Below are 25,661 nucleotides of genomic sequence, written 5' to 3' on the forward strand. Positions count from 1 at the left end.
GTGGTTTGTTATTAAGACCTTGCAGGTGTGCTGTTATTAGGACGGAGTTAATTAAGACCCTGGGAGACTTCCAAGAGCAGCTGATACTCCTCAAGTTTGTGTGTGAAACCCAGAAGCTGCACTTTCCATGGAGCTAGTAGTCACTAGGACAGAGCTGGACTTGCTGTACAGGTTGTTAATAAATACTTTCCTTTTCTTACTAAAACCTTTCTGTTTTCTTCAATTATTATGGTGACTGCTTTGAGCCACTATGCTGCTCTACCATAAGTACCCATATTAATTACTATTGTTATTTGATATCCTTACATTAAGCACCCAGTGATGGCTCTCATTGCCTAACCAACTATTATGAAAACTTCTTGAAAGCAATAATTTCTTGGCATTGACAGGTTTGTTTTTTCCTCATAACGTCTAGTACAATATTTGGCATCCTTTAGCTGCTGATAGCTGGATCTTATTCAACAAGTGTGTTTCAAAATATACACTCAAAATGTTGAATTTTGGAATTTTAAAGTGGTAAGTTTCATGATGGAACTTCCAAATGTCAGCAAGTTACTTCTTGTACCTGTGGCAGTAAATCAGAGCCTGATAAATAGTTCTAACATCATCATAATAAAAATAAACATGGTTAAAAGTTAAATCTAAGAGTAATTTTCAATTTAGTAAGAAAAAATAGAAATGTGTGTTGATGTTCTGTTAAACTAAACACAATATTATGTAGAAGCAATGATATAATTTTGTTAAAGAAGACAGAATTCTAATTATACATAGGCAATATAATTCCCTACTTGGAATCTTCAGAGAATAAAGAAAGTTAGCAAAGAGTCTGATAAAGTGGCTAGATACAAGATAAATATCCCTATCCTAATCGTTTTTCTGTGTACTTTGCGAAACTTGGTAAATGTAGAATGTAAATATTTTGGCACAGTAACTGAGATAACGCCGGAAAGGCTATGTTAACCACTGTGATAAAAATGTGTCAAATGGTTTATGAAAAAAAAAAAAAAAGTAAAAATATATATTATTAACTTGGATATATAATAAAAAAAAAAAAAAGAAAATATAATGGGAGAAATAAATGAAAGAATAAAATGTCTGTTACACATCCGATGTATGTTATTTCAATCTACTAAAGTTATAGCAGTCTTTATTTTCTATATTTGCTTTTGCCTTATTTTGTATTATTTTCTGTAAAATATCATGAGTATATTTAATTTTATTAATATAAAATAATGATGGGTGGTTTTTAAAAATGGAAGTAAGAGTCAATACTGATTTCATTTTGAGAGTAATATTTGATTTTGTAACTTCTGCATTGCTTCCATGCTTAGAAGTGTGATTCTTCTATAAACTTAGAGTGATGCAATAAATAACAGATACTTAATCATCTTTAATTAAAAATTCAGATTTTTATACACTAAGTCTCCAGTTTATTAAATCTGCATGTTGTCAAATAGCATCACTTTCTTACATATGTTCACTTTCTATGTCTAGTTTTATTAGTAATGCTCTTCCCCCCCCTCCCATAAAAACAAAAATATGCTTTGGGACTGGTCATTTATCCATTATTTCCATTCCCATTTTCTATACTCTTTTCTTGAGGCTGAAACTGGGTTTCTACAAAATCTTATTTCTGGCCTCCCTTCTTAGCTGATTTCCTAGTAGGTTCTAACAGTGGGGCAAATAGGTTGCAGATTGAGGCAGGAAGAGGGGAGAAGCCCCTTTTTTTTCATATTCCAGCTACTGTCAGTGGTCCCTCTGCAGCCAGAGAAAACTATGACTCAAACCTCCAACATCTTTGGCACATCCAGCCACTACCCCTCAGATAATAAGCACCAACCAGCTGGACCCATCTTGATGACCTAGGTAACAGTTGCAGTATACCCCTTCTATTAAACTTACTACCAGAGAAATTGCTACCTACTTTAATTCATGGACTTTTGTGATCACTTTAATAATCAAAAGTATGTTGAAATGCCACACATCTTTTTTATTTCAATAGAGATTTGAATTGTGGGTGCTATATTTTCTTCGATTTCTATGAAACTAATAATGGGCTAGGTAAGGCCATTAAATTCTTACCTTGTCAAATAAACGTAATTTGACTAACAACCTGGAATGTGTAACTAGAAATAAACTTCTTCCATTTTTAAATTGTAGATGCTTAGGAAGGATTATCACTCTTGAAGTAAGCAAATAAAAAATGAAAATTATGTAAATGCTTTTGAATATACCTGAAGAATTAGAAATAACAAATAATTATGTACATAAAATTATTTGCCTACTCCTAAAGAATAGTCAGATGAAACTCTACTGCCTTTCACCTAGAAGTCAAATTTATCTTTTAAGAAATTACTTTACTTCTGCTTTATATTTTGTGTTTTACCTAGGACTAGTAACCTCATCAATCTCTCTCTCATTCATCTTGTTTCAATGCTAATTTACCTCTAACCCTTATCTGTTACTTCATTCATGGGATACTGATAATTATAAATGATTCAAAATAACTGAAAGGATTTCATGTGTTCTACTTCCCTTGTTTAGATACAAAGATAGAATTATTCTACCCATGAAAACACCTTTACTAACATAAAAGCAATTTAAAGATATTTGTGCTTTTGACGAAGATAGGTAATAGGAGTTTACATATTCAAAATAGATAATTTCACAAAATATGTATTTTGGCCTGGGGGTAAATTTTCTGTTTATATTAAAACATGAATGTATCTTTTATTTTGATATGGAATTTTTCCATAATAGAAAGAATAAAAAGAACACTGGGAAAAAACCCAGTTTAGATGAAATGGAAAGTTGTCTCTATCCCACTTTATATACTTCTACTTTACTATGCCATAGTGCAGATGGAGAAATGATGTATTCTTAACCTGGAGACCAATGTTGACATTTGCATTTTTTGGGTTTTTTGCATTTCCAATTTAAGTGGAGAATTTACTGGCGAGCAAAGCAAAATGGGAGAAAGTGTGTCTTTTAGGATAGGTACTCTCACTTAGATTAATAGTGATATGTGTTTAAATACATAGGAAAAGTCAAGTCTTATTTTTGTCTTTGGGAGTGTGAGGTTTTGTTCAGCATCCTGCATTAAAAATGGTTTATCTATTTATATTCAACAACTGCAATTCCAATTTCTTTTCCCTTCAGTGTGATCAAGGCCCATTGATCTAAGTATATTTTAACAAAGAACAGGTTTAACAGTGATATATAAAATTTTCCTCATCACACAGAAATATTGAAACATACTATGATTTTAGGAGATCTGCAATATTGGCTTTTATTTGTTTTTCAAGCTTATTTTATGGATGTTCCCAAATGAATAGTCTATTGTTTAGTGACACAAAGGGGACAATTCCATTTGATCCCCCAGGTGATCAGTCAGAGCTTCAAGTGGGAGAGTTCATTACCTGGAGCTTGGCATGAATAATAATGAATGCCATTAGTCATCATAAAATTTTCCAACAGCTTTCAAAATTGTAGCCACAGTATTTGATTCACTGACCTCCTGTGACAATGACCTCCACAGGCTAACTGCTTACCATGTAATGGAAGTTTTGTTTCATTTATTCTATATTAATAGGCCACTAATTTTATGTGTATTAAAGGACAATATACACAAAACCCAAACTGTTAAAATTATCTAACGATTTTTCTGAACATACAGTATGGATGGAATAGACGTATAAAACATCATCTTTCCCTGAAATATCTGTCAATAGGAAGATCATTCTACTACCTATGGGCTAAGACGAGGTTTCCTTAGCTTTCTAAATAGATCTCATATTGATGCTATCTGTAACGTTAAGACTCCATTTCAGTATTTACAGACTGATATGAATAGTTTCAAGAATTACTATTTTCACAAAACATGAACAATATTTTTGCAACCATGACATACTAGTATGACCGTACTTGGCCAGTGTTGGGTTTCCCTCTTCTCTCTCTGTTGCGTGTCCTCCCCTGGTTCATTGATAGCCGGCTTGACCATGTGACTTGCTTTAGCCAATGGCATGATTAGGAGAGGTGAGGCAGGTAGATGCTCAGACATGTGTGTGAGGTTTGGCTCTTGTGCACTAGTCCTCAGCCATGAGAAGAGTTGGATAGAGTACATGTCCAAACTGCAGTCTGGACCCTCAGCCCAAACAAGAACACGTCTGCCTGGGCAGCTTAGATCAGGCAAACTGCCTGAAAGAGCAGGCCTGGGGCTGGAGCAGAAATGCTTGTTATTATAAGCCACTGAGTTTTGGGGTGGCCTGTTACACAGTATCATTGAAGCAATAAACTGACAGGTAAGCTGTGCAGAATGAGACCAGTCTCTTTGAGATTTACCAGTGATTCTGACGTCATTCTAAGTTTACTTGCCAGCTCTGACTTGGAAGGAAAATATCACCAGGAACAGGGAATTTCCAGTTTTAGCTATGTACTTTACGATGAATTTCAATCAAATTTTTCAAAAAGACGGCGCATTAGAAAATCGTGTAGTTGATCCATACATCGTACTATAAAGATTTGACACTGTTAGGAGACAGGAAAGAATGTCTATATACCTTCTATTAGACATTTCTCGTGGTATAGATTCTTTCCAAATTAATCCTGTTTTCTTGTTCTTATATTTCTCCATTTACTTTCTGCTTATCTCATTAGGTAATACAGTTCCAAAGTTTCTTGAAGTTTTAAAAATAATCTGACTTTTTTTGCCTTCTTAAACAAATTGCCCTATCTTATAGTAAAATTGTCATTTGTAATAAGCAGACATGTATGCTTAAATTTTTCACAATGTGTTCTGTTTTTTAAAAAATTAGATCACACGAACAGTACAGTGTGTCCCAAAAGTTGCCCCTAAAGTTACCATAAATAAGGAAAATGAAAAATAGTAGTTAAAAGTACCATTGTCTAAAAATACTCATTACCAAATTTTACAAAAAGATAGTCAACGTGTAGAGAACATTTTGTAACGATTTTGTATTCATCATGAATGAATGGGGACAGCAGTGATATTATAACTAAGACCATATAGTACCGAGAGTTTAGAAGGTGGTGTGGTGTTCTTCATTTAATTTTCACAAAATTTTCACTCTCTTCAGTCTCCAGCCTGAGATCCTGAATATATAATTGAAATTAATAATGTATTGTAATAATGTAAATATAATAATGAATATATAATTGAAATTAAGTAACTTGTGATATAGTTGTGATAGACATAAGAAAAACAGACTAGAATAGGGAATAGAATTACTTTTGTTTTGGTAGAGCAAAACTCAGAAAATTTAAGTAGGTCATGGAGCTTTTAAATTGCAGAACTGTTATTTGAACTTAGGTTCTCTGACATTCTGATTTTCAATTCTAAAACCACTTTTTAATAATAAATAAAATTTAATGTTAATTTGCTTGACCTATCATGGAATTACCACTCTATATGTGTTAAGTAAGACCCAATTCAAGTCTGGTTCAGACAAAATTTTTCACATATATTTCTTATATTTCACAAATAAACTCTTCAAAGCATCTTTTCATATCCATCCCTGTCAGTTGTATTTCTCTTTCAAAATATTGCCAAATATTGGGTGAGTACTTTTGTCTTTTGCTGATTTCTTGTCTTCCAATATTCAAACAACTACCCAATTCTAATATTTCTATACTCTAGATACTTCTTGAATATAACAACTTTTTTTCTGTCTTTCTGGCCTATTCCAAATGACCATATGTTTTGTCTGAAACTAATTCAATAGCTTTGGCCTTGAAATAAAGCCTCCACTATCATAGCTTCTCCAAGATGGGTTGGGACTTTTCTTTTCTCTGATCTCCCTCTCTTCAGTCTCCAGCCTGAGATCCTGAATATATAATTGAAATTAATAATGTATTGTAATAGACATAAGAAAAACATGCCTCCCCGCCCCCCACTAACCAGTTACAGCCAACCCAACATAGAATACCTCATTTCTGCTCACCAAAAGATATGGGGGTTTCTCACCACTAGCAACTGAGCAGTTCTCCAGTGGATGCCAGCTGGAAGTCCTATAAGTCAATTCACTTCTGACAATATCTGCATAGAGATAGCACCAGATCCCACAATTTAAGGAGTCAGTCTCACAAGACTGCGTCCACCTCCAATGGTAGGGCCAAGTACATTGTGCTTCATTTAACTATGAGGATACTTTCTCAATAAACTCCTGGAATAACTGCAGTAGTTATTATTGCTCCCTGATGTCCAAGTATGAGTGATCTGAGAAGAAGGTTTTTAAAATTGTATAGTTCCTAGCAGCTGTGGACTGGATGGTAGAATTTGGGAATTACGGAACACTACAGCCTTCCTAATTCTTTCCCCAGCAGGCCTCTGGAAATGAGAAGATTGGTCACTATAAGACATGGGGATCCAGGTGGATACTACATTTAATGATAAGCACCATTCTCCTTGTAGTTTATACATATATATATATATATTTCTGTATATACCTCTAGACTTTTCTATGTCTATGAACCCATGAGGTTAAAGAAAAATTACAAATTACCCTGCATTAAAAAATATAACAAGACACATTTAAAAATGTTTCATGAACCATAAAAGAAACAAAAACACACTGAGATAAGCATGGTCTATGGCATTCACAAACAGAAATAGCCAAAGGCATCTATGGTCATATCACCCTGAATGCGCCTGATCTCGTCTGATCTTGGAAGCTAAGTAGGGTCCGGCCCGGTTAGTACTTGGATGGGAGACCGCCTGGGAATACTGGGTGCTGTAGGCTTTAAAAACAAGCAAAAAAAGAAATAGCCAAAGGCTTTCTGGAAATTTATGCCTGCAGGACACAGGGATTCAAATTGTCCCAGCCAAGCCCTCCCTGGAGAGGCGGTTAGTACCTGGAAATCGGCTGTGCGAGACTCCTCCTCATGCACTGCAGGTGAAAAGAGCTGAAATAACTGCCAGAAATGGGGAGCCTTGGGAGAACTTTGTGCCTGGAAAGAGCGTGAGAGCAGGAAAAGCAGAGGTGGAGAAGCGGGGCTACTGTGGGCTGGTGGGGAGCTCCATGGGCCGGAAAAGCTGAAACAAGTGGCATAAAAGGTTACTTAGAATGGAGTGACCCAAATATCGTAGGTTGAGACAATCACAAAATAGGTGGACTGGGTGGGGTTAAAAGAAATAAAGGTAAATTTCAAAATAAGCAAAATCCCAATTCCTACTCAAAAAATTTGCAATTGAACATTTCAAAGATGAAGAAAATCAACTTTAAAAAAGTGTTCACAAACATAAGAAGAAATTCCTGGAGCAATGAAAAAGAAAATGAATAATTAAAAATAGGCAGAGTGAAAGGTCTTGAAGAGGTTATGAAACAAAGCTTCTTGATTAATCAAGAACAAATCAAAATAAAAATTAATTTGGATATTCACAATTCAAGATTAATGGATACCTCTAACGTTACAAGAAGGTAGTGAGTAAACTGGATGATGGCACTTTAATATAACAACTGATAAATCAGAAAATAAAGAGACAACAAAGGCGCATAATATTTGAATATTATTAATATTCTTGACCTCCTAATAATTCTGGAGGTGGCGCTGAGAATAATTTTTTATACATAAAATTATCATTTTAACCATTTAAAGTATATTCATTATGTATTTCAGTGTATTCACACTTGTGAGACCATCACCATTATCCACTTCTAGAACTTATTTATCTTTCCAACTCTTGCTGTACAATTAATAATTCTCATTCCTCCTCCCGTCGGCTTCCAGCAATACCAGGGGCTGTCTATGAATGTGACTACTGTAGATGCCTCATAGAAATGAAATTATTTAGTGTTTGTCATTTGTGTCTGGCTTATTTCACTTAATAATATCTTCATGGTTTTTCTATGTTAAGCACATTTCAGAATTTTCTTCCCTTATAAGGCTGAAGAATATTCCATTACAGACACAAACACACACTCCACAGTTTGTTTATCTACTCTACCATTGGTGGACATTTGTTGTTTTCACCTTTTGGCTACTGTATTGTAAATACAGTGAATTAAATGATGCTAATAGGAACATTGGTATAAAAATATCTATTTGAGCCCCTGCTTTCAATTCTTGTTGGTATCTAGCCAAAAGTGGAATCACTAAATGATTTGGGAATTCTATGTTTAATTTTTTGCAGAACTGCCATCCTGTTTTCAGCAGTGGCTGAGCCATATTGCATTCTCACCAATTCTGCACAAGAATTTCAAATTCTCCACATTCCAGCCAGCTATCACTTTTTTTGTGGTTTTGTTTTTGACGATTGCCCTCCTAATGGTATGAAGTGGTAGCCCATTGTGGTTTTGATTTGTTTTCCCTAATGATAAATTATTATGAGCATCTTTTCATGTGTTTATTGACCATCTGTATATATTTGGAGAAATGTTTATTCAAGTCCTTGCCATTTTAAAACTTGGACTTCTTGGAAATTTTGTTATTGTGGTTAAGTGAGGATAATATTTCTAAATATTGTGATATTGGGTAGCCCCCTTACTTACAGTTCTAATATGGTGGTTTAGTTTGTTTGGGCTGCTACAACATTTATAAACTAGGTAGCTTGTAAACAACAGAAATATATTTCTCACAGTCTGGAGCTTCAGATATGGAAGGTTCAGTGTCTGGGGAGGTACTTTTTCCTCAAAGAGGGCCGTCTTCTCATACAGCCTCGCATGGGGCAGGCAAGGGGCCAAGGCTCTCCCTGGGGTGTCTTTTACAAGGGCACGAATCCCATTCATGAGCCCTCATGACATATTTCCTCCCCAAAGCCCCAGTTCCTAATATCATCACATTGGGGATTAGGATTTCAACATGAATTTGGGGAGAACATGAACATTCAGCCCATGGCACATGGCTTCCCACAGCAGTAGAATAACAGTTCTCCATGTGGCTGCATGGGGTGGCTTGATTTGGCCCTGTTGGCATCCAGGTCTCCCTGTCACAATCTATGCTCCCCACACAATGTCCTTTCATAGCTGGGGACTGTCAAACTCTCCCATCTCAAGGTATCCACAGCTGCTGCCTCTGAGCTTTAAAGTCCATCTGCAAATTACTGGCTCCTTATCCTTCAGACCCCAGCCTAAAGGCCATATTCTTTGGAGAAGTATTCCCTGAACAATCTAAAATAGGAACACCACAGAAATACTTCTCTTTTCTCTTTTTTCCCCCTCGTCTTCCCATCCCCTCTCTTCTCTTCTCTCTCTCTTTTTCCCCTTAAGAGGACTCACTAAAATTTTATTTTCTCTATTTATCTATTTGTGTACTTTATTAAATCCTCTATTTTCTAGGCAGCCTGTTACATCTAGGAGCTGGGCCCACTGTCTGTTTTGTTTTGAATGAACACTGAGGACTTAGATTGGCACCTGTCATCTCTTAGGTGCTATTTAAATATGATATGAAATGTGAATTTGTTCTGTGTTCAGACAGTAGGCGATGGGATCCCAAAGGCCTCCCGGCAGGAATGCAGTTGATACTAGAATCGCTCTCTATCTTGGAAAAGGTGGATCTCTAACAATCCACACTAGACCACTTTACTCTTTGTAACACACCTCAAACAGCCTAACCAGATTTTCTGCAGCAGATGGGGAAATAGCCATTCTTCATAGTTTATAGATTTTCTTTAAGACCACTACAACTTCCTTCAACTTCCTTTGAGGCTTTCCTTTGTTTAAGCCAGAACATTTTGACACAGTTAACTGAGGATTAAAAGGACAAGGGCAGCAGAGGTGCAGATGGTTAAACACAGGACCAGCTATAGGACACTGCCTCGCGGTGAAGGGGAGAGGCTGCAGTTTGGACACTTTTGCTTCCTTCAGATTTGCTGTTGTACCACAGTGTTCTGCAGAAAGCTGCTTCTTAAAATCTTTGTTTGAACCGAAAATTATAATTAACTTTTTCTGCCCGTAAACCCCTAAACTAGGCCTTCAAATTACACTGTAAATAGTGCTACCTTAGTCTATTGCAGCTATTTTTGTATTTAAATGACAAAGTAGCACTAGTCTCCTTTTCTAATTTACTTTCAGATATGACTAACGAAATGATTCCAAGGTATTTTTCAAAAGTTAAAAAAGATGTAGTGTATGTAAGATAAGGTGATGGTCTCCTCGCTATCAGTTTCATCGCACAAGAGCTCAACGCCTAATTTTAACTCTCCACTGGAATGTTTTTTTAAATGCCCATTTTTAATTAAAAACCATATGAAATATGATTAGTTACCCAACAAAAACACTAGGAGCATATCTCAGCAGATTTTACATTAGCTTTATCAGATTTAAGTCCTTTTGATATAGATAGAAATTCCTTTTTTTGTCACTATCTTACAAGTCTCAACAAAGTAATTCTGGTTCAGTTTTTAGAACTTATTTTTGCTTTTCTCAGAAATGTTTAATGGGATGATTCCGTATCTTAAATTTGAATACACTGCCATGGGTGGAGTTAATTATGCTAGTCCTCATGTTACCATCTGGTTTCTCTTTAGATTGGGTTTAAAGTGATGTCAGAAAAAGAGTGACTTGTTACATTAGCTAATGAAAGTTTCTAGAGTGAGGGTGGAAAGATAATAATGGGTATTTCTGCTTTCCCTGCATAGCTCTCATTTTTTCCTACTTTCATGCCCTTTTACTTACAAGGCTGGTTTGAAATTACTCTCTAGAGTAATCCATCCCTTTGATCTTCTGTTAAATGGCATTATCTTCACAGAGCATTTTGCGACACTACATTCTCTGCTTCCACTGAACCCTCTGGACAGCTGCTGGTTGTTTTACAGCCTTGCCTTAAATTGATACAACATTTGCTTTATGCTTATGAGAAGATCAGCTTCTTTATATTCCATAGAACATAGTAACTTGCATATAACGTACAATACATGTTTTAAAATCAAATCGAATGTTTAGTGCTTAACATTTTCCACAAATAAAAACTGGGTAGGGATGATTATGACTCATTCATACTTTGTGATAAGAATTTGCACGATGAAGAGACGATTTCTTATTGACACTCCCTATTCTTCACTCCCATAGGTAGAGAGTTTCTTACCTTTACCATTTTTTCAACTGTGACATCTAATGTAGATGCAAAAACTCTACAGTATACCTAAAAGAAGTAATGCTAATTGAAATATAAATGTTTTTACTGAGTAGCAACCCTGAGAAGGAAAAGGTATAATATTGAGTTGAGCAGCAGCAGCAATTTCTCCTTCTAACAGCTGCTTCTCTAGGTAGATATTTGTAGTAATGTAAGGGTTATTTGTATATTCATAATTGGCTAAAAATAGTCCTGCATTTGCATCTTTCATGTGTGTCAAAAGCAGGTCACACAGACTTTATGAAATTCTTCTTCAGAAAATTGATTTGGAGAAAGGATTATTTTAATGTTCCACTTTTACAACACAGTTGCTCTACGATTATATCAAATAGATTTAAAAAGATGTTCCATCAGTGACCCCAAACTCTGCTATTCTGAAGACCACTGTTACTCTTTAAATTAAAAGTCTATACACCAATTGGAAGATAAAATGATAAGCAACAGGACCCTATTTCCAAGCTTAATAAGACAGCAAAACCGTCCTCTATAAATATGCGGTGTCCACTGATAATAGGTCTTCTAAGTCAGATTACCTAGGGAGCAGACTCTGAAGAGGGTTATTGAAGCGTTTTCAAGATTAGCTCCATTGGCAAGTGGAGAGAGCTGGCTTGGACAGAGGGAGAAGTTAAATTCTGGTCCAGTCTCCAAGGCTGAAGATAGGCAAACCAGCAGGAAGCTCTGGAGCTGGGTAGTTCAGTATTGGGGTCACAAGGTGGCCCAAGGAGGTTGGCTTCTGTATCCCTGCTCTGGACAGTGACTGGATTTAAGCTGTCCCTGGAAAGAGACCATAACCTTGGGCAAAGGGACTTTCTCTGTCTCCCTAAAGCAGCGGTTCTCAACCTGTGGGTCGTGACCCCTTTGTAACAATGAAAATATAGCACAGCCTTAGGAAGGTTGAGAACCACTGCTAAAGGGATGAGAGCCAATTGTTACCCATCCTCTGAGTAGTGGTGGGAATGAGCACTTTAGTCTTGAAAGGCTGGGGCAGGGAGTGTGGCGCATGACAGACTTACTATAATTGTCTTATAGGAAAACAAAAATTATGCCATGAAATATGTTAACAAGACATACCAATATAGTACAAAATGTACTCTCATATTTGTATATACACTTATGTTACATTTTCCTTCAATTATGAGAAAATTTTGTTTTTAGGAGGAACTACCCCTGAAAATAATAAATGAATTATCTTTACTATCAAAGTAAAAGAGTCCAAATAGAGGATTTTAGTGATTTCTATTTCTTTTTTTTTTTTTTTTTTTGTAGAGACAGAGTCTCACTGTACCGCCCTCTGGTAGAGTGCCGTGGCGTCACACGGCTCACAGCAACCTCCAACTCCTGGGCTTAAGCGATTCTCTTGCCTCAGCCTCCCAAGCAGCTGGGACTACAGGCGCCCGCCACAACGCCCGGCTATTTTTTGTTGCAGTTTGGCCTGGGCTGGGTTTGAACCCGCCACCCTCGGCATATGGGGCCGGCGCCCTGCTCACTGAGCCACAGGCGCTGCCCTAGTGATTTCTATTTCTAAATTTATGAATTTGAGCTAACATAAAACATGAAAAACTATAGGGCCCATCCATATTTGTGTAGTTCATATATTCACTAGTGTTTTGTTTACTCTATTGTCGATCTTGGATTTAGAACTAATAATTTCTTCTATGTATAGAGTAAGACTAATTAGAAAAATTTGCTAGAAAGTTGTATATAACTCATTGTGCCTGAGATAATTGATATTCCTAAAATAACATTTATAAATGAAAATATTGTTAAGTGTGGTTCAGTTCTGAAGAGGACTATTACAGGAGATGGGGTGAAGTGGGATATGAAAGCTATTAAATAGAAAATAAAAATGTAGGCTGTCACAGTGGATCATGCCTGTATTCCCAGCACTTGGGAGGCTGAGGAAGGTGGATTGCCGAGCTCACAGGTTTGAGACCGGCCTGAGCCAGAGTGAGACCCCCCATCTCTAAAAAAATAACTGGGTGTTGAAGCAGTTGCCTGTAGTCCCAGCTACTTGGGAGGCTGAGACAGGAGAATCACTGGAGCCCAAGAGTTCAAGGTTGCTGTGAGCTATGACGTCACAGCACTCTATTGAGGGTGACCAAGTGAGACTTTGTCTCAAAAAAAGTAAAAAAAGAAAAAAAAAGTATATACACCTGTATGTTTGAATGTATATGTATGTGTATAAAAGTAGAAGGAATTTCACTAAAATATTCCTTATAATAATAACAAAGCAGTCTCTGGCTAAAGAGAACATGATAATTTGAATTTTTTAATTTTACTTTCCATATTTCTTTCATTTTCTACAAAATAAAAATACATACCTATGTTTGTTTATATACCTATCTACCTAATTATGTAGCTCTTGGGGTTAAATTATATGGGAATGCAAGGAAGAAATCAAGTTATTTTTTCTTCTTTCTTAGCTTGTGTCTGTTGGGGCATAAGGTAGAGGGAACTCTGGATAGCTCTGTCAACTTTTAAGAAGGGAGAGGAATCAATCCTTTATGGAAGGTAATAAAGACCATAATGTTTTCCTTTTAATTGCCTGTCACATTTCCTCTTGAAGACAATGCTTAAATGACAGAGGTGAGTGACTGAAGAGGATTTTAAAACAGCTTTATCTCCTCTCAAGCCCAAATGAATAGTCATTTGGCTTCAGGATTTAGCTGTTATTGGTCTTACAAAGAATGGCTTTTTATTTTTATTTTTTTATTATTAAATCATAGCTGTGTACATTAATGCGATCATGGGGCACCATACACTGGTTTTATAGACCGTTTGACACATTTTCATCACACTGGTTAACATAGCCTTCCTGGCATTTTCTTAGTTATTGTGTTCAGACATTTATATTCTACATTTATTAAGTTTCACATGTACCCTTGTAAGATGCACCGCAGCAAAGAATGGCTTTGGTTTTTACTTTTTCCATATGAAATATTTTCTTTATTTACATTCTTTGAAACTGTTTCATCACTCAGTTTCTATTTTCATTCATGAATTTTTATTTCATTTTCCTTTGCTTCTCTTGTTATGAAAGTATTTACCAAAAGAGGTATGTTCAAGAATAGATTCTCTATATATTCCAGAAATTGCTGAATGATTTTTTCACTTTTCAATGTTGTGTTAGTTGTCACCTTAGGATATACTAAATGGTGTTTTTGCATCTTCTGTTTTACTCCCACTCAGCACTCTTTTGCTTCTTTTACTGATAACACTTTACAGATTGGCTTTTCAGACGGTGGGGTATAGTCCACACTGATCCTTTTTCTGATCACTGGCGACAGGGTTAGTGATTTTGCTCACATCACTGTCACACACAATATTAGTGACGTTCTAAAAAATGTATTTTCAACCCTGTTTTTAGACCAATTTACAGATCAGAGAAAATCTATAAATATGTAATTCTTCTGCAAAACATCCTGCTCTAAGGGAATAAACATTGAGGTAGGTCTTTCTTTTCTATTGCTTCAGGAAGTTACTTGACAACTCTGATGAATTTCTTGCAACAAGCTTCAGTGGTTGTTAAGCAGAGGACTGTGTCTTGGTGGAGAAAGAAGCTAGATCTGTGCCGAGCCCCCAGACTGGAGATTTATCACCACTCAAGTTCTGGTTCTCAGCATTTAAAGCCTCAGAACTCACCTTGTCTGTCCCTTAAATTCAGTGACACTCTAGGATTCTTACTGTGATTTACGAAATTAGCAAGAGATCTATGTACATCTGTGTATACATCATGAACATCTCTGTCTTAATTTACAGTGAGAATTTTTTTGTCAATTGGAATAACTGTTGACAGTTCAAAGTGAAGAGTTTCTCTGTGTAGCATGCCAAAAATCAGAAAGATTACTGGATAATTATAGAATCAGAACATCGTAGTACAGATTAAGAATTTTTAAGAATTTCAGGTTGAGTTAGCATATAAATTCATTTTCCCAAAATGTGTGTCCTTACCAATATTAATTAATTCTAACTTTTGAGACTGCTGGTAAACATTTCCTCCCTCCTGCATAATTCATGTCTTTCTCCTATGACTCCATTTTATGTCCTTCCATTGATCACTAGCAATTTTTCTAGTGGACACAGCTTTCCCTAAAGATTTTAATGGGTTTGGTAAAGTACAGTTACATCTTGGCCCTGGAGCCATTCTTTCACTTTAAAGAGATTGTACCTCTTGGCTCTAATACATTTTGTGTCCCTGAATATAATAGTTTCATGTTTGCAGGCAATATTCTATTTCAAGTCTCAAATGTCATCTACTTTTGTTTTTCTATGACCTGTTTAGTAATACCAACATTTTTTAACCTGCCAGTTTTACCATGATTTGTCAAGCTTGAATACACGTAGGAATCACCCGCAGAAAAAAACAGACACCTCAGCTTCATGTCATTCAAGTAAATGTGAATGTCAAAGGGATATGGGAAAGTTTCTTTGTGAAGTCTCCCCAAGTTATTTTGATGATCACCATGGTTTAAAACCACTAGTTTAGACACTTGACTTGACTGCCAAGATAGATAATTTTCAACTGAGATAAGAACAGCACTGGTATAGTATCCAACTAGTCGTTATATTTGATGCATTTCTTTCCTGACTGAGCTACATCCACTTCTGAGCGTAGAGAGTAGAAGTACTATCATGGGTTACATTCTCCAACACACCTGGAAATATGTCAGCAGTGAGGGAGGTCTCTGGCTTGTGGAAACATTTTTAAATGCTAACAACAGGAGCTGACCTTTACCATGAACTTCTCATGTGCCAGGCACCTGGTAGATCACCTCCACGAATCTCTCCCTTTGTCCTTCTCAACCATCTAAAGAGGTGAGCTTTATTTTTTTCCCTGTGGTAGTGCAAAGCTAACTGAAAGACCAATGAAAATAACTCTAAAATGCCAAAGTTTGTAAATCTGAGCAGGATTTCTGAATCCTCTTAGTCTAAATCTAGATGCTTTTTTGCAAGGGGTGGGGTGAGGATGGGAATGTTTCATTCTTCCCAGCAATATACACTACAACCCAACAACCTGGGCATAACTGAACTATAAAAGCACAGCTGAAACTATAGTCCAGATGGTAAGGAAAAAAAAAAAAAACTCTGCTCATCACATTGACACATTACAGAAACCAAATTAATGAGCCACACAAAATAAGTTAAAATATTAAGTATTAATCTTTTTAGACAAATGTATATAGAAATCAAAGTAACAAACTCTAAGAAAAGCATTAGGTGGGTTATAAAGGAAATAATGAAAACTCAAGCGTTTCAATAAGTTATTCCATGAGGAAGAAGGATTGCTTTTCAGTATGATGTGTGAGTGTGTGTAGAGATGTACATCATTATACCTTTTAGAAAGCCTGGCAAAATCAGTGGCTGGTGACAACAATGTCTCATGTTAGAACATCAGTCATTATTATTGTCTTGAATTCATTCTCTAGGCATACTATATAAAACAAAGCAATACCCATCAATATGAAATAAACCTGAAAGCTTGGTTCCTTCTCTCTAGGAACATGTGCTGTGTAAATTACAAGGTGATACATGAGGAAATCCACAATTACACTAGAGATTACATATGCTTGCTTAGATAAGTGCCCAAAGAGTGAGGAGAAAAACTGTAGGGAAGAATGTAGTTATGATAGCAATGGCAGGAATGTGGCTTTGGATTAAGAGAAATAAAGGAGAGGGTGTCTGATGGTAGAAAGACCCGCATAGTGTAGGCAGGAGTGTAGGCATATGAGCCAGCGATTGGTAAAGGAGAAGAGCTGAGAGAGCACAGTTTATGGAGGTGAGTGGAGGGTGATACCAGATTTGACTATCTCTTTCTTGGAATTGGGTTTATATCCTGATTGAAGAGAAATTTGTTTAGGGTAGTCAGGGAGGACTCCCTTTTGGCATTTGAGCTCTCATAATTGAGATCCATCGCAGGTTGGGTCCCCCAGAAAACTGGCCTTGAAAGGGACAGCAGGGTGTAGCAGGTTTAGGAGGGTGTGTTCTCAGGATGGATACCCGGAAGTGCCTGGGTGCTGCCGCCCTTACCCTTCCTTCTGGTAAGCTGAAGGCAAGATGACTCTTTACAGATGTCTCCACATGGGAGGAAGGACTGGGCCTTTGGACTCAAGATGTCCCATGCCCTGTCTTTCCTGGTGGCAGCTTAGCATCCCCCCTTAAAATTTTTTTTTTGCTAACAATATTCTCATCAGTTGGAGGAAATAAGTCCCTACTTTTTGAAGGGAAACCTGGATAATATATTCTAGTGGTCAGCATTTATTCTGTGACATTGCTATAGTCCTGAGCATCAGGATTAACTCAGTTTAAAAAAAAAAAAATCTTGAGTCTACTAAATTAGAATCTCTCAAGATGGAGACCCGATGACTAGAGATTTTTAAAAAGCTTCACAAGAAATTCTGCTGATCATCAAGGTGTGGTAACCACTGATCTAAAGGGCATAAACTACTTTTATGGAGCTTCAGAAATAATTATGCTTTTCTTCCCTGACCACTCAGTAATCTCACCTAGTACACACCACTCCTTAATGGGCAGAGCAGAGGATGAAGGGAGGAATCACATTATGAATAGCTCTGGATTCAACAAAAGGGCAGACAGGCATTTTAAGTGTATTCCACATTATAGGAGAACAAAGGGATTAAGCACAATAGGAAGCCCATTAAATTGCTATTGCATTAGGAGAAAATTAAAGGTTATGTTCAGACTATTAGAGAATAGACAGAGAGATCCATAAAGCTATGTTAATCTATAAAGTCTTGAGATAGATAATGCATAATGAACTATCTGGGCAAGCTGATAGAATAAATAAAATAAATTTACGATTTTACAATGCAGAAGCTCCTTTAGTGCAGGAATAGAAGGCTAATCGTAGAATTTTTGTTCTAATAACTATCATTAGATATTTAGGAAAATTGTCTAATTTAAAAACGTGCAGTAGGGTATCTTGCCTATGTTTTATCCTCTTGCTCAGACTTCACAGGAAGGAGGGCTTGTTGTCACTCCACATTCCAAATATCTGTCACGTGTGATAGTCACTACTGCATGTTTTGGGTGGTACCATTCTTCCCTAAAGACCTATCTGCCTCCCAAAATTTGTGTTTTCTCTTGCATGTGCCCTTGCCTTCTTCCACATCAGATTTCAGTGAGGGTTTAAAGAGGTTTGATGAACTGAGAGCTCGTTGCTGCATAGAACAGAGCCCCTCTTTTTGCAAAAAACAACATACAAGTGTGGGTAGGGTGGATTTGACTGAAACCCAATCTTGGGGTACAGCAACAGGACCCTGTCTTTTTGGACACAACATGCAACTAGTAGTCATTCACGCCAACTCAGAGGTCATTGAGCCTTAAATGTGAGGGTAATGCCTGAGTGTTCATCAATTAAAGAATGCTGGACAATGAAGCAACTGTAACACTTGGGGGTCCCGCTGGTTTTTCTATGGACGCCCATAGAAAGCATTAACATAGAGGAGGGAAATATTTCCTTCTTAACTTTGTGTAATATTGTTTATCTGGACCAGGTAGGACTTGGAGAGATTTGAGTGTCTTTGACAGAATTGGTGTTGTGTTTCCAGGTCTCTAGGCTTCAGCTGAACCTCACTTCTGGACTGGTGAGCAAGAGGGGATCAAATCAAGCATCTGTGAGTTCCCATGAGAGAAGCTCAAGCAGTTAAAAGGAGGACAGATTCTAAAAAACACTAGGGAGGTTTAAAGCTATCCAGAGAAGACAAGCCTTTGAAAAGACAGAATGTCTGTGTGTTATGTTTGTTAATTACCCACTGCTATGTTGGATGTTGATATCAAAGTGGCCTCATTTTTTAGGAACAGAATGGTGAAGTCTTCCCATATTATTTACATGAGGAATCACTGTGCTTACAAAAGATGCTGAAATGCTCTTTAGAAAAGGCAATTAACATAGGGATTGCTTTAGGGAATAAAGAATATGGAAATACTCTATGTCAATTTGAAAACTATCCTAGGAAATTATTTCACAATGTTCCTAAATGCCATAGTTCAGTTTTAAACAAGATTAAGCATTTTATCACAATGACAAGGAACTTTTTTTCATAGATTGGTAACTTTATGGACCAGCAGGGAAATACAAAGTTATTCTTTAAATAACTGTAGCTACTGTGTCCTTTGCATTAGAGTCAACATTTTAAGAAGGACGATTGAACCTTGTGTCAGGTGTTGCGGTCAAGTGCAGGGCATGGATGGCATTTTCCGAGTGCGTTCTTCCTTCGAGATCCTTTGGAAGACCAGAACCTTAGGGCAGATAGACATTCATGCAGGGAAGCAAAATCTCTAGGTTCTATGAGTGACACCTACCTATTGGCAAAGAATGCTGCACGCAGAGAAATTCTGGCTCACTGGATCCAATTCCTAGATGGCCACAGCTCTTCAGTTCTATTTTGCCTGAAATAAATAAAGAGAGAGGACTTTTGTTTGAGTAATATAGATTTTACTGATTTTATTCCTAGTCTCTATCCCTTCCCAGCATGGTGTTAGTCTCATACCTACTGGGATGCTTAGGATATTGTCACAGGTGTGAGCCTTCCCAAAGAAGTGAGATGATTCCATAGTTCTGATGTGTGTGTGTGTGTCTGTCTGTGTCTCTGTGTGTGTGTGTGTGTGTGAGAGAGAGAGAGAGAGAGGGAGCGAGAGAGAGAGAATGCATGTGCATGTACATGCTTTGACAGTCTTCGGAGTTCTTTGTTTTTTTTTTTTGCTTCGGATTTTTTTTTATTTGGGGAAGATCAAGGAGAACCACCCTAGATGTGATGCCGTAACAAGTGCACTAACTACCTTTCCTGCCTTTGTGCTCAGTGGGGCACATGCATGTTGGCATCAGTGAAGGTCAAGTCTCTTCCTGTAACTCCTTTTTTAGCAGAGAGGTCACCAAGAACACTGAAGGGAAGAATTTTTTTTTACCGTGCAAAGGCCACATAGTTCTCAGGTGCCAGATAGTTCTCGGAGAAGGTTTTGGCATTAAAGCCAATGAGATTTTAAATAGTCGGTCCTGGCATCTCCAACATCTCGGGGTTGGGATGGCATGAATCCTTTCACTGAGCTTCTGTTCATTAGCACTAATCAAGCCAAACAAAATCTGAGCTGATATTGAGGAAGTGTGATTTCCTCAAGAAAGGAAAGGCCTTTCCACGAAAGGCCTGTCTTGTCCAAGAATATTTTTGCCTTAGACTAATATTCTATATTTCCTTTCGATTTAATGCAAAATTAAATCAATTGTGACTCAGGATTGGAGTCAATTACTTGACTTGTACAACTTCCAGGATTTTGTTCAGGATACCATTATTATAATCCACGTACATTAGCTGCAGGTGGAGAAAGATTCTGAAGCTTCATTGTAGTTTCTACTAGGCACTAAAATGGACATTCTTAGCTTTAATAAGTGCCATTTTAAGAGTCACAGAATGGCTGCAATAAAAGACAGCTAAGTCTCCATGGGTAAATGTGTGCCTTAAGAGTTCACATTAATGTTAAAGGTTCACATTAATGAGCTCAGCACTTGTAGCTCAGCAGCTAGAATGCCAGCCACATACACCAGAGCTTGTGGGTTCAAATCCAGCCCCAGCTCGGGCCTGCCAAATAACAATGACAACTACCACCAAAAAATAGCCGGGCATTGTGGCAGGCACCTGTAGTCCCAACTACTTGGGAGGCTGAGGCAAGAGAATTGCTTAAACACAAGAGTTTGAGATTGCTGTGAGTTGACGCCACGGCACTCTACCTAAGCGACGGGTTGAGACTCTGTCTCAAAAAAAATAAAAAAGAGTTCACGTTACTGGATTAATTATTTTTGTGGCATCCTTTTAGTTAGAACACATAAACTTGGAAGCAGTGTATTTGAACATGGGTGAGAAAAAACTAATGTGCAAAGAATTTCAAAGAGTATGTTTGCAGAAAAAGAAGCAGAGATGAGAGACATCTGAGTTTCTGATGAATTTCTGGTTCCAGGTTGTGACCCCAGCTATAGCCTGTATAGCTTACTGCTCTTGAATACACTGAGTTGCTTCTCTCTCCTGGCAATTTACCTTTGTATTTGTTTGTAACTAGATTAAATAATTTCATGTTACTTCAACCTAAAAATGTCTTGGTGATGGAGGAAGAGGCATTAGCTGGTAGATATGTGCAATGATTTAGCATTTAGACCCCTATTTAGCTTATAGGATACACCCAATAAATATTGCAAAACAATCTGTTAGTGGTACAGAGACTGAAAAAGACCATCTGAAAACCAGAAATTTGTGATAAAAGAAAACCCCCAAAGATTTGGCAAGTGATGACATATAATAAAAGAAGGTTGACATCTGTGGTGATGTAGATCGCCTGTTATATTTTTGCAAAATAATCCTATACTAATCACCTTTAATAAAAAAAATAATAATAACCAATGGAAAAAGCACAGACCAAGAGAAATAGCAAAGGAAGTAATATATGAGGCTCTTCCACAATTGTAAAGTATGTTTCTATGTATTCGATGGGAAAAGGAACTCTGCTCCCTCTTTCATACTTCCCTTTGTACATAGGTTAATGCTTCCAGGCATTAGAATGGAAACTAAAGAATGCTGTCTTTAGAAGAGAATTTTTACTTTTTAATGCAAAGTCAATTTGGCGCTGCACAATGCAATTCAAGATGTGTGTTTCTATTTCAGTGAAGGTGTTAGAAAGACAGCGAGCGAGCCGGAGAGACTTAGTTGTAAATGGCTTCAGTCACACACAGTGAGTCATCACTGAAGGACAGTGAGTGTCTCCATTTAGGATGGAAGGGACCATTAGTCACACATCCATCTTTTCAGCCTCTGAGAGAACAATCCCCATTAGTAACACCATTTTTGAATAATGAGGAAAACGTATGTAAGTCCTTGGACGTTCAATAAATAGTGACCCTTTCACCTGAGACATTTGTAGGCTTCTGGGAAAGTTAATTATCTATCTTATCCCCCACAATTTCACAGACTATTTTTTATATTACTACGGTGGTGTATTAAGTTCTATCTTGGTAGCCACAAAACATAAATAAGAAAATGCTGAGAGAGAAAACACATGAAAATCACTTAAGGAAGTGTCTGCCCACGTCAGCTGCTTAAGATAAAAGAAATGAACCAAGGAAGATGACGTGTGTCCCCACACCACTCCTGAGGTGATGCAGGCGTGTAAGCTGGACGCACTGGGGGCTGACACCGCGCCCGGGCTTTCTCTGCTGGGCTTCGGAGCGGCTCTGTGGGCCTGTGTTTGGAGCGGCTCGGCTTCCCCAGGTGCTTGGGAACCCCTCCCCAGGGTTGCCTTCCTAGTTCATGCTGCTCATGTCTGTGTGGTATCCCCAGGGCCCCTTCCACTGCTACCCACCCCACCAAGCCTGGGTACCAGCACAGCTTGGGGACGTGGGAGAATTGCCATCTTCTGGGGCCACCCTTACATGGGAGAGGCAGCCTGTGGAAAAAGACATCTGTCCTTCACAGAGCCAATTACTGACAGCCCTGGCAGAACCCACCAGAAGCTGCTGAAGCGTCTTCACTTTGGCTTCTCTTCCTCCTTGTCCCCCCGCCCACGTCCCCACGCTCCTTGCTTCCTGCAAACAGCTTTCATTTTTTCCCCATATTTCATTTTTTTAAGTAAATTTATTACAGGTTAATGTGAGGATACAAACAAGCAGGTCAAAATATTTGATTTTGTTAGGTAGAGACCCTCCTGTGGTTGTGTCCCACACGTAAAAGGTGTGCCAAGCATCCCCCTCTCCATGCCCATTCCGTGAGAGCACCTCAACCCCCCACCCCTCCCCTTACCTCCTTGGCCCTCCCCCCAACTTGAATTGAAATGACTTTTTCACCTACGTGGGCAATGGAAAGCAATTATCCAATCTACTCAATACTAACATGAAGCCAGTCACACCTGCTAGGTGGCCACGCAGGCTCTCAAATGGGACCCTTGCTGCACCCAAGTCCTTGTCACGGTTCTGTTTATAAGGGATCCTAGATTAAGACACTGAGTCATTGTATGTTAACCTCATTCATGTTTTTCAATAGTATGTAGTAAAAATCGAAGGCTACAAAGGGGAATTTGAATTTTATAAGGTTAAACTAGAAGAGTGAGTGAATATTATACTGAAATACTTAATCTACTTTCACCTACAAAAAATGGGGGTCCTTAAGTTTGTACTTTACATATACTTATGCAAAGTTACAGCTGAATACATTTTGCAAAACAAATAAGTCTTCAGGAATTTTCTGAAATACTTTATCTTTGTGTTACAATTATGTATTATTCATAGTTATTACTATATAAAATCATCTATATAAATCAATACTATCATTCATTAAGTACACTAAATGGAAGAAAGGATTTTTGATATGAAGGATCAATCACTGCAAAACAAGAATATTTCTCAGTTTCTAAGTTCTGATTTCAACATAACAAATCTCTTATTGTAGGAATCCATACTTATTCTGAAATGTCATACATAATTAAGATTTGAATTTTTATTTTGAAACAAATCCTTTTTAATTTCATAAAGAATATGTACACTTAAAAAGGACAAAATAGAATTACTTGTCAGGAATTAATTTCACTGCTATTAAAATTCTATTACTGTGGAGCTTATAAAGTCTACCTAGCACATATTTTATAATCTTCAAGGGGTCACATAACTCAGTTTGAAGGAAAAATATTCTTAAATTATATTTTGAATACATAAAATACTTGGACTTTTATGTTTATAAAAAGCTCTTTAAAGTGTTGTTGTTGAAAATATTTTTAAAGTGTAATTGTTAAAAATAACTTTCTAAAATATGTGATAAAAGTAATTCATAACGAGGGAGAATGCTAGTATACTTCTAAATTTAGATGAAATCTATATAACTTTATAACATTAACATTTTTAAATGGAAATTTCAGAAGCATTTAGTATGTCATGGTATTGTACAATCACCACCTTTATGTAGTTCCTAAATATTTTCATTATCCCAAGAAGTAAGCCTGTCCCCATTGAACAATTATTCATTCCTTTCCTCCCTGTAGTCCCTGGTTCCTCCAGCAATTGTTCTTTTGTATACAATGTATTCTCATCATTTCTTCAAAGAGGTGGAACCAAATGTTAAATGAAGAATCAATATAAATGTTTAAATAGAAAATAATTCCTCATCTAAAATCTTATGGGAGAGATGTATGTTAAAATTCAAGATTTTTTCTGAATTTTATAAATGTTGCATATAGATTACATACGCATATAGATATGTAAATTAAGCTGCTGGGATTTTCTTTCTTTTTTTTGTTTTCTCATTTTTAAAAATATTTATTTTGTGTGGTAAAAGTACAAAGTGAGATCTACCCTCTCAAAAAATTTTTCAAGTGTACCTACCATATAGCATTGTTGACTTCAAGGACAATGTAGATGTCTAGAACTTAACTCATCTTGATTAACTAAAATTTCACATCTACTGTTTAGTAACTCCCCATTTCCCTTTCCCCCAGCCCCTGACAATCACCATTCTACTCTGTGATTCCATGGATTTGACCATCTGAGATCCCTCACATAAGCGGACTCACGCATTATTATCTTCCTGCGACTGACTTATTTCATTTAGCGTGGCGTCCTCAAGATCCATACTTGCTGTCACATATTATGGATTTTCCTTCCCTTTTAAGGCTGAATGGTCTCCATTTTATGTACATATCATGTTTTCTTCATCTGCCAATGGAAATTTAGGTTGTTTCTACATGGCTATTGTGAATAGTGCTGCAATGAACAGGGGAGTGGTAATAATCTCTTTGACATACTGACTTCAATATTTTTTTGGTGGGAGGGGGAAAATTTCCAGAAATGAAATTGCTGGATCTTGTGGCATTTCTACTATGTTTTTCACTTTTTAAGAAAACTCCAAATTGTTCTACAGCTGCTGTACCATTTTGCTTTACCATCAGTAGTATGCAAAGTGTTTTGATCTCACCAACCCTTGTTATCTTTTTTTGTTGTTGTTGTTCAGAGTCATCCCCAAAGCTGTGAGGCCATACGTTACTGGGATTTTATTTTCCATTTCTGTGATGAATCAGTGAAACTGAGCATTTTTTCACATACCTGATGGTCACCTGTGTATCTTCTTTGAAGAGCTATTTATTCAAATCCTTCATTCATTTCTAAGATCAAGTTATTAGGGTTTTTGTTTCTTTACTTGTTTTTTGTTTTTGAGTTTCAGAAGTTTCTTCTACATTTTAAAGATTAATCCCTTATTAGATATATAGTTTGCAAATATTTTCTCCCATTCTGTAGGTTGCATTTTTCATTCTGTTTATTATTTTATTTGCTGTGCAGAAGCCTTTTAGTTTGATGTAGCACCACTGGTTTATTTTTATTTTTGATGCTTTTTCTTTTGGTGTCTTATTCACAAAGTCATTGCCAAGACCGATATATTACTGGGAGGAAAGTTTATTGCACTTAACTGTATAAAATAGAATAAACATCTTAACTAAACAATCTAACTTTATACCTTAAGGAGCTAGAAAACAAAGAACAGCTATCCCTAATAGGTCACACATTTCCAAACATTAAGAAATATGTTTTATGT

The 25,661-nt window shown here is 37.0% G+C and overlaps 1 pseudogene; it reads left to right on the plus strand.

Annotated features, from left to right (window-relative positions):
• The first annotated feature begins 6,639 nt into the window (after window positions 1-6,639).
• Window positions 6,640-6,758, plus strand: LOC128592603 (uncharacterized; annotated as a pseudogene).
• Window positions 6,759-25,661: the final 18,903 nt, after the last annotated feature.

The sequence above is a fragment of the Nycticebus coucang genome, chromosome 1 (genome assembly GCF_027406575.1).
Source record: "Nycticebus coucang isolate mNycCou1 chromosome 1, mNycCou1.pri, whole genome shotgun sequence".
NCBI lineage: Eukaryota > Metazoa > Chordata > Mammalia > Primates > Lorisidae > Nycticebus > Nycticebus coucang.